At 44.8% G+C, this 17,699-nt stretch overlaps 1 protein-coding gene across 1 annotated transcript in view; it reads left to right on the plus strand.

Annotated features, from left to right (window-relative positions):
* The first annotated feature begins 2,524 nt into the window (after positions 1-2,524).
* Positions 2,525-17,699, plus strand: part of WDR47 (WD repeat domain 47) — a 74,472-nt gene continuing 59,297 nt past the window's right edge. The window contains exon 1 of the mRNA XM_017857452.1: positions 2,525-2,746. The gene's annotated coding sequence lies outside the window, so the exon portion shown is untranslated. The remainder of the gene's footprint in view (positions 2,747-17,699) is intronic.

Here is a 17,699-nt window from a genome sequence, read left to right on the forward strand (position 1 = left end):
CCAGGATGGTCTCGATCTCCTGACCTCGTGATCCGCCCGTCTCGGCCTCCCAAAGTGCTGGGATTACAGGCTTGAGCCACCGCGCCCGGCCTATTCTCGTTTTTGTAGAGAGGAAGTCTCACTATGTTGCCCAGGCAAGTCTCTAACTAGTGGCCTTAAGTGATCCTAAGCCTCCCAAAGTGCTGGGATTTCAAGCATGAGCCACTGTACCCAGGCATTTATTATTTCTTTTCTTTTATTTTTTGAGACAGAGTCTTGCTCTGTCACCAGGCTGGAGTGCAGTGGCCCAATCTCAGCTCATTGCAACCTCTGCCTCCCAGGTTCAAGTGATTCTCCTGCCTCAGCCTCCTGAGTAGCTGGGACTACAGGCGCACACCACCACACCCGGCTAATTTTTGTATTTTTAGTAGAGACAGGGTTTCACCATGTTGGCCAGGATGGTCTCCATCTGCCCATCTCGGCCTCCCAAAGTGCTGGGATTACAGGCGTGAGCCACTGCGCTTGGCCTGCCATTTACTATTTCTTTGTGTTGGGAACATTCTGAATCTTCTCTTTTAGCTATTTGGAAATATAGAATAGATTATTGTTAATTATAGTCACCCAATTATGCTATCGAGCACTAGAATTTATTCCTGCTATGTAATTGTAGTTTTGTACCCATTAACCTCTTTATCCCCCCTTCGCCCTCCACTCACTTTCCAGCCTCTGGTAACCACCATTGTATTCACTACCTCCATGAGATCAATTCTTTTAGTTCCCACATGAATGCGAGAACGTGCAATATTTGTCTTTTTGTGCTTTGCTTGTTTCACTTAACATAATGTCCTCCCGTCCCATCCATGTTGCTGCAAATGACAGGATTTCATTCTTTTTTATGGGTGAATAAGATTGCATTGTGTGGCCGGGCACGGTGGCTCATGCCTTTAATCTAGCACTTTGGGAGGCCGAGGTGGACGGATCATGAGATCAGGAGATCGAGACCATCCTGGCTAACACCGTGAAACCCCATCTCTACTAAATACCAAAAAAAAAAAAAAAAAAAAATTAGCTGGAGGTGGCGGCGGGCGCCTGTAGTCCCAGCTACTCGAGAGGCTGAGGCAGGAGAATGGTGTGAACCCGGGAGGTGGAGCTTGCAGTGAGCCCAGATCGCACCACTGCACTCGGGTCAGCGCTGGGCGACAGAGCGATGATTCCATCTCAAGAAGTCAAAAGAAAGCAGAGAGAGGTGTGTGATATGTTCCACATTCTTGCCGTGATCGCGAGGTTTGTCTGTTGATTGACCTAGGTTGATTCCGTATTTTGGCTATGGTGAGATAGTACTGGTAAGGGAAGCATAGGGAGCATGGGCAGTGCGCAGGAAATATTTTTTAATGTTTATCATGCTTTACCAGACTGGTTACCCCCATTTTTTCCTGGAGTCCAGCTCACTCTGGACTTTCGCCTCTGTGAGGATGATGTTCTTTTTTTAATTTCTGTTGCGGAGACAGGTAGTTCCACTCTGTCCACCCAGCCGGAGTGCAGTGGCGGCATGGGATCCTCGGGCTTCACTGCAACACCTCCATCTCTCGCCGTTCAAGCATGTCTCGTGCCTCAGGCCTACCGAGCTAGCTGGGATTACAGGCGCTTGCCACCACAACCACGGCTGATTTTTGATTTCGTAGTAGAGACGGGGTTGTCACCATGTGGCCAGCTGGTACTGCCAAACTCCAAGACCTCAAGTGATCCTCCCGCCTCAGGCGCCTCCTAAAGTCTGGGATGCACGCATGAGCCGCCGCGCCTGCCGAGAGATGTTCTCCCGTACAGTTTGGTTAATTGTAATTCTGTCCTTAATGTTATACTCCTGATGCTTATTCAGCTCGGTTGAGCACAGGATTATTTAGTAGGAATAAGTGGCTTACAACCAACAGGATAGACAAAAACTGAACATGTTAAATGTGTAAAGTAACTGAAAAAACGCGTCAAGGAGATCACTTTACAAAATGAGAAACCAGGAAGGAGACAAGACTACTGGAGTTTTCTGGGATGAAGTTGGACACCTAGAAAGCAGAGAGAGAAGAGTAAGAATAGCAACATTAATTTCATTAAACCTTTATTAAGTATCCTTATGGGAGAGTATGAAATCGAACCTAATGCGCCAGTCTTCTCAATATTTGAGGCGACAACCCGTGTCGTGCTATTTTGGGACATGGGAGCTCACCGACCTGCTTAGCGGGTCTAACTCCCTGCCACTCTAGTCTCACACCTATTAGCGCCGCGACGTCCGTGCTGTTCCCCCCGGCCCTTTAGCCGGTCTTCTCCAAGCTGCCCCGCCCCCCGCCCCCGCCCCCCCGCCCCCACCAGGCTTTGGGTGCCGCCCCGCACCCGCCCCTCCAGCCCAGCCCCGCCCACCCCACGCCTAGCGAACTCGCCTTCGGCTCAGGCACCTTCCTGCCAGCCCCGCGTGAGGGTCCATGAGAGGCGACCTACGGTGAAGCGCGGCGGACGTTGGCGCCGCTCGCTGTTAGAGCTCGGCCCCCGGCAATTGGACAACCGCAGTCTGCAAGGAGGCTAGCTGAGCAGTCGCGCCGGAGGCTTCGGATCTTTGTTTGTTGAGAAGTTTGGCAGGAGGGAGGACCGACGCCAAACCCAGACCGCCGCCCTCGTGCTCCCGCCGCAGACCGGAGCCGGCCGCTTCGGTGCCCTGGCCACCGGCCTCCCAGTCGCGTTCTCCTCCGTCGCTCCTCCGGGCTTGCCCTGGAGCCCTCAGGTGAGTGAGTCCGGGAGGCGGAGGCGGGGTCGGACAGTTGCACACCTCGGGTTGCCATGGTCACCCGTCGCCTCCTGTCACCACCTGACACGGCTTCGACCGGGCGGACCCGAGGGCTGTTTGCAGCCCCAGAGAGGGGTCTTTAGTAGGCTTGGGTGCCGACTGGGAGGGGACTGGGGTCGTGGGTGAGGCCCCAGCATCGCGGGATGAGGACCTGCGAACTGCTGGGCCCCGGTTCGAGGTCACCGCTCCTGGACCACACCTTTCTCACACTACCAGTCGGATTCTGGGGGCAGAGCGACACCCCTCGCCCTGGCACCGAGCAGCAAGTGAGCTCGAGGTTCGTGCCCATTTCGCCGCTGCGCGGATTCTTCCTTCTTCGCCCCTTGGTCGAGCCCGTGCGAGAACTGAGGGGCGCGTTCGCGTCCCTTTCTGGGCACGCCTTGGCCCGGAGGAGGAGAGGGAGCGGCGGGGCTGGGAGCCCCGCTGGGGCCGGGTTTGGCTTTTCTTACATCAGTGGTCGATGGGAGCAGGCCTTTGGGGGTCTGGGTGTGTCGCGGAAAGGGGCAGCGACTCGATTAGAACTGGGATTGTGCTGGAGGGGCGCCTGCGTAGAAGGACGCAAGGTTGTGGAACTCAAAGGGTTAAACCTCTTCCCTTTATAGGGGAAAAAAATATTGGAACACTAGCTCTGGGGCGAGGCCGTGGGCAAAGGGGGCGGGGGCGAGGGTTGGCCAGGGCGGCATTTGGGCTTTTGACCAGATGATTTTTGCTTCTCTGTACACAGACATGCAGTTAGTAACCGTGCATGGTATCTGAGGGGACCGGGTTTTTTTTTTTTTTTTTTTTTTGGCAACTTGGTTTTCTCTGCGTAATGAAAGGAGAAGTCTTTGTTCCACCCAGATTCATAGGTTGTGATCCTAATAGTTATTTCTCTCTTTGTTGTAGACTCTGTAGAATGCCTCAAAAAGTTAATGGCACAGAAATGAACATGTAGGTTTAAAAAATGCTATAAATCTTTTTTTCACAGTAAATCCAAGTAGAATTTTTTTGTCTCCAGCGTTGGCATATGTTGCATTGACATTTTACTAAGAAGGAGAAACGCCTAAGAGCCCATTTTCCTTTATATGGCATATTTTCGAGGTCTCATTTAGGAAGATGAAATGAGTAATTCTACCTTAGGTTTGGGAGGTTAGGATAGATTGCTTCCAATAGGAAAGAAACATTATTACACGGTAATGGAAAAGTCAAGCCACAACAGTGTATTGTTAGGTAAAAAAGCCAAAACCCAGACACTTGAATTTGGATGCCATTATGAAGACGTAAATTTTTTTTTTTTTGACAGGATTTTAACCTGTGTTTATCTCCCACTGGTCCATTTCCTGGTTCTTTTCTCCCTCGTCTTAAAAACCAGTACTGTTAAGAATGTGTCATAAGAGAACAGGGGTACAATCCTATGTTACTACTTACATAATGGTGTTCAACCTCTTTTCCTGTTTGTGAAATAGAGTTTATTAGTTATTTAATGGACAGCATGTGAAATACTTAATGTATGCTGCAGTTTCAGAAACGCTTTAGTTATGAAAAGATTTGAAGTTTTCCTTAGTAGATCAGTAAGCTGAAAAATCAGATTACCTGTGTTTAAGATTTCTTTTGCTACGGATTGCATTCTTGTAAGAGCTACTAAGCCTAACATTGACTAATTTCTCATTCTGTAAAATGGTGATAATGCTTGCTATTGTTTAGTCTGAGAATGGGCTCTGAGTTGAAAGCACTTTGGAAGGCATCTGTTGATTACCTTTTTTTTTTTGAGACGGAGTCTCACTATGTCGTCCAGGCTGGAGTTCAGTGGCACCATCTCAGCTCACTGCAGCCTCCGCTTCCTGGGTTTAAGTGATTCTCTTGCCTCAGCCTCCCAAGTAGCTGGGATTACAGGTGCCAGCCACCATGCCGGGCTAATTTTTGTATTTTTAGTAGAGACGGGGTTTCACCGTGTTGGCTAGGCTGGTCTGGAATTCCTAGCCTCAGGTGATCCACCCTCCTTGGCCTCGCAAAGTATTGGGATTACAAGCGAGAGCCACCATGCCTGACCCTGTGTATTATTTTTGAACAGAAGACTTGAACCCAGGTCTTCAAACTCCAAATCCAATGCTGGCCCACACCTGAGGATACTTCAGTTTTGAGACTAGTACACTGAATAGCCAAAGCTTGCGTATTTCAACTAATTTTTCTCTATGTTGAGTTTGTTTGTGTTGAAATGAAAATATATCCTTTAAAAAAGGTTTATACCAGCCAGGTGTGGTGGCTCATGGCTGTAATCCCAGCACTTTGGGAGGCTGAAGTGGGCGGATCACCTGAGGTCAGGAGTTTGAGACCAGCTTGGACAACATGGTGAAACCTTGTCTTTATCAAAAATACAAAAATTAACTGGGCATGGTGGCATGTGCCTGTAATCCCAGCTACTCGGGAGACTGAGGTAGGAGAATCGCTTAAACACAGGAGGTGGAGGTTGCAGTGAGCCAAGATTGTGCATGCCACTGCACTCCAGCCTGGGCGACAAAGCAAGACTCTGCCTCAAAAAAAAAAAAAAAAAAGAATTTATACCACACACTCCCTTAAAACCTTTCTTTTGTGTTCTATAGTCTTGTTCACTGTAATAGCTTGATCATTGTATCCCAGTTTGTAGCATGTTGTTAATACATAGTAAATACTCATCAGTCATTACCCACCTGAACTTCCCCTGTTTAAATGGCTTCAGATGAATATTATCACAAGTAGGAGTTTCTTCATATGCTACATTTAACATAATTGATCTCAATGAACTTTCCAATATTATTTATTTTATTATTATTATTATTATTATTTGAGACGGAGTCTCGCTCTGTTGCCCAGGCTGGAGTGCAGTAGTGTGATCTCGGCTCGCTGCAACCTCTGCCTCCCAAGTTCAAGTGATTTTCCTGCCTCAGCCTCCCAAGTAGCTGGGATTGCAGGTGCGCACGCACACCTCTGCACTTTACTAATTTTTTTATTTTTAGAAGAGACAGGGTTTCACCATGTTGGTGAGGCTGGTCTTGAACGCCTGGTCTCAAGTGATCCACCCACTTCAGCCTCCCAAAGCATTGGGATTATAGGCGTGAGCCACTGCGCCTGGCCTATTTATTTATTTTTTGAGACAGGGTCTCACTTTATCGTTCAGGCTGCAGTACAGTGGCGTGATGATAGCCCACTGCAGCCTCAAATTCCTGGGCTCGAGTGATCCTCCTGCCTCAGCCTCCCGAGTAGCTAGGACTACAGGTGCTTGCTACCACACCCAGCTAATTTTTGTATTTTTTGTAGAGATAGGGTTTTGCCATGTTGCCCAGGCTGGTGTTGATCTCCTGGGCTCAAGTGACTTGCCTGCCTTGGCTTCCCAAAGTGCTGGGATTACAGGCATGAGCCACCGCACCTGACGATATTTTTTAAATTACTGAAATATTTTCAAAAATAAGTAAGCTTATTCCAAAGTAAATTTTTATACTTCACAGCGCAGTAGCTCTCCCGCAGCAATTCATTAGCAGTCCTTTTGACACATTGTCCTTACCAAGGCTAGGAGCTCTGAAGGGAAGAAATTTACATTTATTGAGCACCGGTTGCATGCTTTCCACTCTGCTAGGAGCTTGTTCTCATTTTATAAGTCAACATCTTTTTTTTTTTTTTTTTGAGACGGAGTCTCGCGTCTTGTCCGCCCCCGGCTGGAGTGCAGTGCCCCATCTCAAGCTCACTGCTAAGCTCCGCCTCCCGGTGTTCCCGCCATTCTCTGCCTCAGCCTCCGGAGTAGCTGGGACTAGCAGGCGCCCGGCACCCCTCGCCAGTCTAGTTTTTTGGCATTTAAGTAGAGCGGGGGTTTCACCTGTGTTTACCCAAGGATGGTCTCGATCTCACTGACCCTCGTGATCCGCGCCGTCTCGGCCTCCCAGAGTGCTGGGATTACCAGGCTTGAGCACCGCGCCCGGTTTTTATGCTGGGTTCTGACCGGCCCGTCAACATCTTATTTTACCGAGAAACTAGTACTGGGCTGGGCGAGGTGACTCATCCTGTAATCCGAGCCATTTTGGGAGGAGGCTGAGGTGAGAGAATCAACTTGAGCCTAGGCTGACAAGGCTCTACCAGCCTGGGAGACAGTGAGACCCAGTCCTCCAAAAAGAAAAAAAAAAAAAAAAAAGAAAGAAAGAAAAAACAGTAACTAATGCAAAAAGACATAAAATTTTTATACTACTTATAATTACTCGTTATATAAGTACACTTGACATATGTAACTTAATAATGTTTTTTTCCTATGGCTAAGTACCATGTTTTGTGACTCTTGTTGATGTGATGAAAAAGAAAAAGAAAGTGGAACCTTTTATAAAATCTTTGTTTTTTTTCTTTTTTTTTTGAGACAGAGTCTCACTCTGTCGCCCAGGCTGGAGTGCAGTGGCGTGATCTGCTGCCCACTGCAAGCTCCGCCTCCTGGGTTCACGCCATTCTCCTGCCTCAGCCTCCTGAGTAGCTGGGACTACAGGTGCCCGCCACCACGCCCGGCTAATTTTTTAATATTTTTAGTAGAGACGGGGTTTCATCGTGTTAGCCAGGATGGTCTTGATCTCCTGACCTTGTGATCCACCCACCTCGGCCTCCCAAAGTGTTGGGATTACAGGCGTGAGCCACCTCGCCCAGCGGTTTTCTTTGAAACTTTAAGAAAAGCTTTGGAAATGAAATTGCTGAAAGTGCAAAAATAGCATTTCACAAATAGATGATGATATAAAGAAATTTTAGGTGTATTCTATGTAAAGAGCCTAGATTATGGGATATGTTAGTTTCACTGTGTATAGTTCTTGATCAGACCACACCTGGAGTGTTGTGCTTTATTTTTTATTTATTTATTTTTTTGAGATGGAGTCTTGCTCTGTCTCTCAGGCTGTAGTACAGTGGTGTGATCTCGGCTCACTACAAGCTCCGCCTCCCGGGTTCACACCATTCTCCTGCGTCAGCCTCCCGAGTAGCTGGGACTACAGGTGCCCGCCACCGTGCCCGGCTAATTATTTTTGTATTTTTAGTAGAGACGGGGTTTCACCGTGTTAGCCAGGATGGTCTTGATCTCCTGACCTCGTGATCCGCCCGCCTTGGCCTCCCAAAGTGCTGGGATTACAGGCATGAGCCACCGTGCCTGGCCTATTTGTTTATTTATTTATTTTTTGAGATGGAGTCTCGCTCAGTTGCCCTGGCTGGAGTGCAGTGGCGCCATCTCAGTTCACTGCAACCTTCGCCTCCCAGGTTCAAGTGATTCTTCTGCCTCAGCCTCCTGAGTAGCTGGGACTACAGGCGCAGGCCACCACGTCCGGCTAATTTTTGTATTTTTAGTAGAGATGGGGTTTCCCCATGTTGGCCAGGATGGTCTGGATCTCCTGACCTCGTGATCCACCTGCCTCAGCCTCTTATAGTGTTGGGATTACAGGCGTGAGCCACCGCGCCTGGCCTATTTTGGGTTCTTTAAGAGGGAGATTAACAAATATTTAGAGGAGGATGACAGGAGTGGGAGGAGATCTAGAAGCTACCTTTTGGTGAAGAATGGTTTTTGTAAGGATCAATTAAACAATGAATGTAAGATCCTAAAATAGTACCCAGTAGTTTTTGCATTGTAAACAAAGCAGTTAATCCTGTTTTGGGGGTTCTGCTTTAGTTGGTACCTTAATATAGATTAGAACTTTTGAGATCTAATCCTTTAATATGTATATATTTTTCATTTTCATAGTTGTTTTTTGCTTTAAAATTAAAAATTGAGCCAGGTGAATTGGCATATGCCTATAGTCTTAGCTACTCAAGAGGCTGAGGCAGAAGGATAGATTGAGCACAGGAGGTTGAGGTTGTAGTGTGCTATGAACAGGCCTGGGAATAGCAACTACACTCTAGTCTGGGCAATGTAGTAAGACTCCTTCTCTTAAGAAAGAAGAAGAGACAAAATTAAAAATTGGCTGGGCACACATGCTGATGCCTGTAATCCCAGCATTTTGGGAGGCCAAGGTGGGCGGGTCACCTGAGGTTGGGAGTTCGAGACCAGCCTGGCCAACATGGTGAAACCCCGTTTCTACTAAAAATACAAAATAGCTGGGCGTGATGGCGGGCGCCTGTAATCCCAGCTACTCGGGAGGCCAAGGCAGGAGAAAAAAAATTTAAAACTCTCCTTCAACCCTTTTCTTCTGCTGGATCCTTGCCCTCCACCCCAGTGCCATTCCTCTCTTCAGAGATAATCACACTGAACAGTTTGGCATGCATCATTCTAGACCTTTCTTTTTTTGTGTGTGGAGTTGTTTTTTTTTTTTGTTTGTTTGTTTTTTGTTTGTTTGTTTATTTTTCCTGAGACAGGGTCTTACTCTTTCGCCCAGGCTGGAGTGCAGTGGTGCAATGTTGGCTCACTGCAGCTTCGACCACCCAGACTCAAACAGTTCTCCCACCTCAACCTCCTGAGTAGCTGGGACCTCAGGCGTGCACCACCACGCCTGGCTAATTTTTTTTTTTTTTTTTTTTAAGAGACAGGGTTTCGTCATGTTGCCTTGAACTCCTGAGCTCAAGCTATCCTCTGATCTCAGCCTCCCAAAGTGCTGGGATTATAGGCATCAGCCACTGTGCCCGGCCTCAGACCTTTCTTTGTATATTTATTTAGACACAGAGATATTATGCCTCTCTCCTTTTAAATAAATGGACCTACTTATATTCATTCATTCAACAAATATTTATTGATAGCTATACTATTCTGTGATGCACTTTTCCTTTTTAGGATGTATAGATATGCATCACTGCATTAGTATTCTATAGCAGCAGTCCTCAGCCTTTTTGGCACCAGAGACTGGTTGGTTTACTGGCTTCCTAGAAGAAAATTTTTCCACGGACAGGAGAAGAGGTGGAAACCGTTCTACCTCAGATCAATAGGCATTAGATTCACATAAGGAGACTGCAATTTAGATCCCTCATATGTAGGGTCCGTGCTCCTGTGAGAATCTAATGCCGCTGCTGATCTGACAGGTTGGGGAGTCAGGCAGTAATGCTTCCTTGTCTGCAGCTCACCTCCCGCTGTGCAGCCCGGTTCCTAACAGGCCATGGATCAGTATTGGTCTGTGGCCTGGGGGTTGGGGACCCCGTTTTATAGTATGAATTTACCATAATTTATTTACCGATTCTGCTATTAAGGAGAGTTCCGTTTATTTCTAGTTTTTCTCTGTTACAAATAAATTTTCAGGGAACATCTTTTATTTGCAAGTATTTTTGCAGGCTGGGTTTCTATAAGAATTGGAATTGGGTAGTTTACATTTAACTTTATTTATTTATTTAATTGAGATAGAGTTTCACTCTTGTTGCCCAGGCCAGAGGGCAATGGTGTGATCCCAGATCACTGCAACCTCCGCCTCCTGGGTTCAAGTAATTCTCCTGCCTCAGCCTCCCAAGTAGCTGAGATTCCAGGCATGTGCCATGACGCCCAGCTAATTTTGTATTTTTAGTAGAGATGGGGTTTCACCATGTTAGTCACGCTGGTCTTAAAGTGCTGACCTCAGGTGATCCACCCACTTCAGCCTTCCAAAATGCTGGGATTACAGGCATGAGCCACCACGCTCTGCCAACATTTTTGTAGGTAAAATTTCATGCTGTCAAATTCTCTCAAAAGTCCATCGCAGTTTACATTCTTTTTTTATTTTTATTTTTTTGAGACAGAGTTTCACTCTGTCGCCAGGCTGGAGTGCAGTGGCGCGGATCTCGGCTCACTGCAACCTCTGACTCCCTGGTTCAAGCAATTCTCCTGCCTCAGCCTCCCAAGTAGCTGGGATTACAGGCATGCACCACCATGCCCAGCTGATTTTTGTGTTTTCAGTAGAGACTGGGTTTCACCATGTTGGCCAGAATGCTTTCCATCTCCTGACCTCGTGATCTGCCCGCCTTGGCCTCCCCAAGTGCTGGGATTACAGGTGTGAGTCACCACATCTGGCCCCCAGTTTACATTCTTAACAACAGTATATGAAGGCATTTGCCCACACTGTTGCCAAAACTAGATATTATCTGGTCTTCTTTTTTCTTTTTCAAAACTGGTAGGCCCTAAATGGCTACCTCGTTTTACTATGTGTGGAAGTGAGCATGTTGGTACCTTGTTATGCAACTATTATTGAGGTTGAGCATCTTTTCATAAATTTATTGGTATTCATAGTTCTTTTGTGAATTGTCTATATTTTTGCTCATTTTTCTTTTCTTTTTTTTTTTTTGAGATGGAGTCTCGCTCTGTCGCCCAGGCTGGAGTGCAGTGGCCAAATCTCAGCTCACTGCAAGCTCCGCCCCCCGGGTTTACGCCATTCTCCTGCCTCAGCCTCCCGTGTAGCTGGGACGACAGGCGCCCGCCACCTCGCCCGGCTAGTTTTTTGTATTTTTTAGTAGAGACGGGGTTTCACCATATTAGCCAGGATGGTCTCGATCTCCTGACCTTGTGATCCGCCCGTCTCGGCCTCCCAAAGTGCTGGGATTACAGGCTTGAGCCACCACGCCCGGCCTTTTGCTCATTTTTCAGCTGGAATTTTGAGGGTATTGATTTGAAGATGCTATTTATATGCTCTAGATAATAACCATTTAACTCTTTTTTTTTTGGAGACAGAGTCTCACTCTGTTGCCCAGGCTAGAGTGCAATGGCATGATCTCGGCTCACTGCAACCTCCACCCCCCTGGGTTTGAGTGATTCTCCTGCCTCAGCCTCCCAAGTAGCTGGGATTACTGGTGCCTGCCGCTGTGCCCAGCTAATTTTTGTATTTTTAGTAGAGACGGGGTTTCACATCTAGGCCAGGCTGGTCTTGAACTCCTGACCTCATGATCCACCTGCCTCGGCCTCCTAAAGTGCTGGGATTACAGGCGTGAGCCACTGCGCCCGGCCCCATTTATATCTTTATGTGTGTTTTACTTAGTCCTGCTTTGTGCCTTGTCTTTCAACATAATTGTTTGTGGCAAGTTTCTGTTGAATGGAAGATTTACATTTTACAATTTTTTTTTTTTTTGGACAGAGTCTCACTCTGTCACCCAGGCCGGAGTGCAGTGGTGCACTCTCAGCTTACTGCAACCTCCACCTCTTGGGTTCAAGCATATTCCTGCCTCAGCCTCCCGAGTAGCTGGGATTATAGACACATGCCACCACACCTGGTTAATTTTTGTATTTTTAGTAGAGACAGGGTTTTGCCACGTTGGCCAGGCTGGTCTTGAACTCCTCACCTCAAGTGATCTGCCCACCTGGCCTCCCAAAGTGCTGGGATTATGGGCGTGAGCCACCATGCCCGGTCTACATTTTACATTGTTAGTGTCAAAGTTGACAATTTTTTTTCTTTATCTTTTCTGCATTACATGACTTAATTGAGCAGTTTGAGTAAGAAAATCGTTTTATATTGTGAATTTTAGTACTTAGTAATTTTAAACATACTTGTTAAAAAATGTCTAGGTTTGAATATGGAAAGAACACACATACCTTAGTCCTTAATCTCTCTCTTTTTTTTTTTGAGACGGAGTCTCGCTCTGTCACCCAAGCTGGAGTGCACTGGCCAGCTCTCAGCTCACTGCAAGCTCCGCCTCCTGGGTTCACGCCATTCTCCTGCCTCAGCCTCCCGAGTAGCTGGGACTACAGGCGCCCACCACCTCGCCCGGCTAGTTTTTTGTATTTTTTTTTTTTTAGTAGAGATGGGGTTTCACCGTGTTAGCCAGGATGGTCTCGATCTCCTGACCTTGTGATCCGCCCGCCTCGGCCTCCGAAAGTGCTGGGATTACAGGCTTGAGCCACCGCGCCCGGCCAGTCCTTAATCTCATAAAGAAAGATTGAGGTAGGTGCAGTTGCTCATGCCTGCAATCTCAGCACTTGGGGAGGCTGGGGCTGGCAGATCTCTTGAGCCCAGGAGTGGGAGACCAGCCTGAGCAACATGGTGACACCCTGTCTCTACAAAAAACACAAAAATCAGCCAGGTGTGGTGGTGCATGCCTATAGTCCCAATTACTGGGAAGGCTGAGGCGGGAGGATCTCTTGAACCCAGGAGGTCGAGGCTGCAGTGAGCTAAGATTGTGCCACTGCACTTCAGCCTGGGAGAGCAAGATCCTGTCTTCAAAAAAAAAAAGAGATTGGAATGGTATTTAAATCAGATCAGATCTGAGAAGTCTTGGGTTATGGGGAAAAAATACAAATTTCTTTGAAATGTTATTACTTCATTATATGCATTAGTTTACTAATTCTTTCTAGTAGTGTGCAAATGTAAATTTGTTATTTATGTTTTATTATTTTTAATTTTTTGAATAGGTAATATTCGTCCATGGTACAAAATTCAAAAGGGTATATAATGAAAAGTTATCTTCCCATTCCTCATCTTTTTTTTTTTTTTTTTTTTTAATTTTTTTTTAGGTTCAGGGGTACATGTGCAGGTTTGTTATATAGGTAAACTCATGTTACAGGGCTACTTTGATGTACAGATTCCATTCCTATTCTTTAATTATCTAGTTTTCCTTCTAGGATACAACCAGTATAATCAATTTCTTACGTTTTTTGACAGAGATATTTTATGCATATATACAACATACAGTTTATATTAGTTTCTTTTCTTTTTATACTTATATAAAGTTGTACCTGCTTTAAACATAATTTATTTCTTCTGGCCAAAAATCATTCACAGTTCCAGAAGGTAAATTAAAATAATTGATAAAGTGAGAACAGCTGTCAACAGTAAGAAGGAACATGTGCTGCACCCATGTTACAAATGTTAGGTGATTAGCAGACATCACAGCTTTGGTTAAAAGAGCTTTTCTTTTGTTTGTTTGCTTAAGTGATCTAATGCAAATCTATTTTGTTTCTTCTTATTAAACAGACCTTGTTAATTATAGGCTTCTGATTATCCCAGACTTGATATTTTCTATATATTATTGATATTTCTCAAGAATATGTACTTTCTGATATTGAAATGTGAGTTAAAGCAATTTATAAAACTTGAAGGGAAATCATAGAAATTAGACAAATGAATTCCCTTACTTTATGAATGAAGAAATTGAGGCACATAGAGGTTAAGTGACTTGCAACATCACGTATGTATTCCTGCAGGTCTGGACATTTAAAAGTAAGTGACCTGGCAGCAACATAAAGTTTTTTGAATGCCATGTTATTAAAAACAGCTAGCAGTTTTTTTCTTCCTTTTTTTTAAAAAAAAAAAAAAAAAAAAAGGGAAAAGATGCAGTAGTCCTGTGTTGCAGTTTGATATTTTATTGAAAAGCTTCATGACACTTCATCTTCTTGTCTGCATTTTGCTTGTGAACTTCTATTGTAAAGCACTGTTATTCTGTTAGGCACTCTGTAATACTTGGAAGATTAAAGAGAGCAGTTTTTATTGTGTGAGATGGAATTGCAGATTAATGGAGCCTTTCTTAAGCACTTTTGTCATGACTATAAGGTTTATGATGACTGTGCCCTTGTTCTCTTATCCTTATATTTACAATAATTCTTAGCCTGTTGTGTTTTTCTTCCTTCATACTGTGTGTTTAACCGCATTGCAAATGAACATTTAATTAAATCATATCTACTTATATTTGGTTAGAAAGCTACCAGTGATATTTTTTCATGAAGTTTTTCCATATGTTTGTATGGAAATACACAGAGTCAATATATTGTTATTACTAGTATATTTTCTTTTCTTTTTTTTTTTGAGATGGAGGCTTGCTCTGTTGCCCAGGCTGGAGTGCAGTGGTGCAATCTTGGCTGACTGCAACCTCTGCCTCCCAGGTTCAAGCAATTCTCTGCCTCAGCCTCTCGAGTAGCTAGGATTACAGGCGCCCCCACCATGCCTGGGTAATTTTTTTGAAATTTTATTTATTCATTTATTTTGAGATGGAGTTTCGCTCTGTTGCCCAGGCTGGAATACAGTGGTGCAACCTTGACTCACTGGAACCTCTGCCTCCCCAGGTTTAAGCGATTCTCCTGCCTTAGCTTTCTGAGTAGCTGGGACCACAGGTATGTACCACCATGCCCAGCTAATTTTTGTATTTTCAGTAGAGACAGGGTTTTACCATGTTGGCCAGGCTGGTTTCGAACTCCTGACCTCAGGTTATCCACCAGCCTCAGCCTCCCAAAGTGCTGGGATTATAGGTGTGAGCCACTGCACCTGGTCAGTTTGTTTGTATTTTTAGTAGAGACGGGGTTTCACCATCTTGGCCAGGCTGGTCTTGAACTCCTGACCTCGTGATCCACCTGCCTCGGCCTCCGAAAGTGCTGGGATTACAGGCATGAGCCACCGCGCCCGACGGTTTCGTATGTATTATTAACATTTTACCTTTAATCTTAGGTTTCTAAAAATAATTTTATTTCTAACCTTTTAATACATCCTTCTAATCTTGTTTTACTAAGATAGTAATCAATAGGAGTCCATATAGAGACCCCATCTGGAATTAATTTCAGTACGTGTTAATTGTATCTAAGGACTAGAATACTAAATACCTTCTAGCTGGTTTCCCAACATATTTATTTTTAAAGAACACTCTTATTTCTTTACCTAGTCTGGATATTGGATATAAGTAAAATCTACTTTTAAAGGAAAATTCACAATTACATTTTGTGATTTTAACCAGAGGCTGGAAGGGAAAGAGGGAAGGCAAGGATGAAAGGGAAAAAAGATACAGATTTATTTATTACCATTGAACTGTACACATAAAAATGGTGAAGATGGTAAATTATATATGTATTATTAAATACATATTAAATTAATTAAAATGTTAATTATTAACCTCAAAAATGTTTTTTTAAAAAAGTTATTTAAGGCCAGGCGCGGTGGCTCATGCCTGTAATCCCAGCATTTTGGGAGGCCGAGGTGGGCGGATCACGAGGTCAGGAGATCGAGACCATCTTGGCCAACATGGTGAAACTCTGCCTCTACTAAAAATACAAAAAATTAGCTGGCGTGTTGGTGCGTGCCTATAATCCCAGCTACTTGGGAGGCTGAGGCAGGGGAATTGCTTGAACCCGGGAGGCGGAGGTTGTGGTGAGCTGAGATCACGTCACTGTACTCCAGTCTGGCGACCTGACCACAGAGCAAGACTCCGTCTCAAAAAAAAAAAAAAAAAAAAAAATTATTTAATAAGGAAATACTGAGACACTCAGATTCTTTTATGTTTTGTTTTCCATGGAATACATTCTTACTGTTTACCTACATAAATTCTATCTGGCGAACAATTGTTTGTTCACATGTGCTGTGGACTGGCAGGTCTACCTAAGAAGCTGTCAGAGTTGACTTAGGCTAAATAGTTGGATTGCTTCAGTCACAGCTCCATCCTTTTCAGTGGGTTTTGAACAATTAAAACAAAGTCATCTGGGCCAAAGTGATGGCTCATGCCTGCAATCCCAGCGCTTTGGAGGTCGAGATGGGTGGATTGCTTGAGCGCAGGAGTTCAAACAATCAGACTAAGCCTGGGCAACATGGCGAAACCCAATCTTTACAAACAAAACAAAACAAAACAAAAAAAACCAAAAATTAGCTGGGCCCAGTGGCACATGCCTGTGGTCCCAGCTACTTGGGAGGCTGAGGTGGGAGGATTGCTTGAGTCCAGAAGGCTGAGGCTCTAGTGAGCCATGGTTGGCCCACTGCACTCCAGCCTGGGCGACAGAGTAAGACCCTGTCTAAAACCAACAAACAAAAAAACAAAACCGTAGTCATCTGTTCTGTACTTTTGTAGAGACATTTCTTTGGTGACTTTTTACCTCTCAAGTTAATTCAGCTAATAGTTATTTATTGAACACATATTATGTGTGCATCTCATTTTAAAAGATAATTTTAGTAGTTCCTAAACTTGTTAAAATCTTTTACTTATAGCTCCCCCAGAGGAGAGGGGAAAAAGTAATTATTATTGAATTCTATTTCTCTGAATTAGAGAAAAGTTCTAACTTTGTGGTAAATAGTTTGAGGAGATTAGAAAATGTTAATTAATTATATGTTATTTATTTATTTATTTATTTATTTATTTATTTAAGATAAGGTCTCACTATGTTGCCCATCTCAGCCTTCCAAAGTAGCTGGGATTACAGGAAATGGATGTGTAAAATATGTATATAGCTGGGTGCGGTGGCTCACGCCTATAATCCCAGCATTTTGGGAGGTTAAGGCGGTGGATCACGAGGTCAGGAGTTCACGAACAGCCCTGCCAAGATGGTAAAACCCCGTCTCTACTAAAAATACAAAAATTAGCCAGGCGCAGTGGCGGGTGCCTGTGATCCCAGCTACTTGGGAGATTGAGGAAGGAGAATCGCTTGAAACTGGGAGGCGGAGGTTGCAGTGAGCCAAGATTGCGCCACTGCACTCTAGCCTGGGTGACAGAGCAAGACTCCATCTGAAAAAAAAAAAAGTATATAGTATATATCACTTATAGAGGTAGGATTTTGGGAGCCTGTATAAATGTTTCAGTAATACAAGGGGCCTTAGAAGAGAATAATTCTAAGATACAGTCATCAGGCATGTGCCTATGCCTATATTTATGCTATATTCAGCAACAGTGAAGCTTATAAGAATTAAAATTCTGTGCCGGATGCTGTGGCTCATGCCTGTAATCCCAGCACTTTGGGAGGCCGAGGTGGGCGGATCACCTGAGGTCAGGAGTTTGAGACCAGTCTGGCCAACATGGCAAAACCCGTCTCTACTAAAAATACAAAAAATTAGCTGGGTGGGCAGCACATGCCTGTAATCCCAGCTACCCAGGAGACTGAGGCAAGAGAATTGCTTGAACCCAGGAGGGGGAGGTTGCGTTGAGCCAAGATTGTGCCACTGTACTCCAGCCTGGGCAACAGAGTGAGACTCTGTTAAAAAAAAAAAATTCTGGGTTGGGTGATTAAAATATACTATTCTACTGGGAATTTCAAGGTATAGAATTAAAACTTATCTTTTTTTAATTAGTTTTTTTTTAAAAA

This window comes from Rhinopithecus bieti, unplaced genomic scaffold, assembly GCF_001698545.2.
Source record: "Rhinopithecus bieti isolate Rb0 unplaced genomic scaffold, ASM169854v2 scaffold_46482, whole genome shotgun sequence".
NCBI lineage: Eukaryota > Metazoa > Chordata > Mammalia > Primates > Cercopithecidae > Rhinopithecus > Rhinopithecus bieti.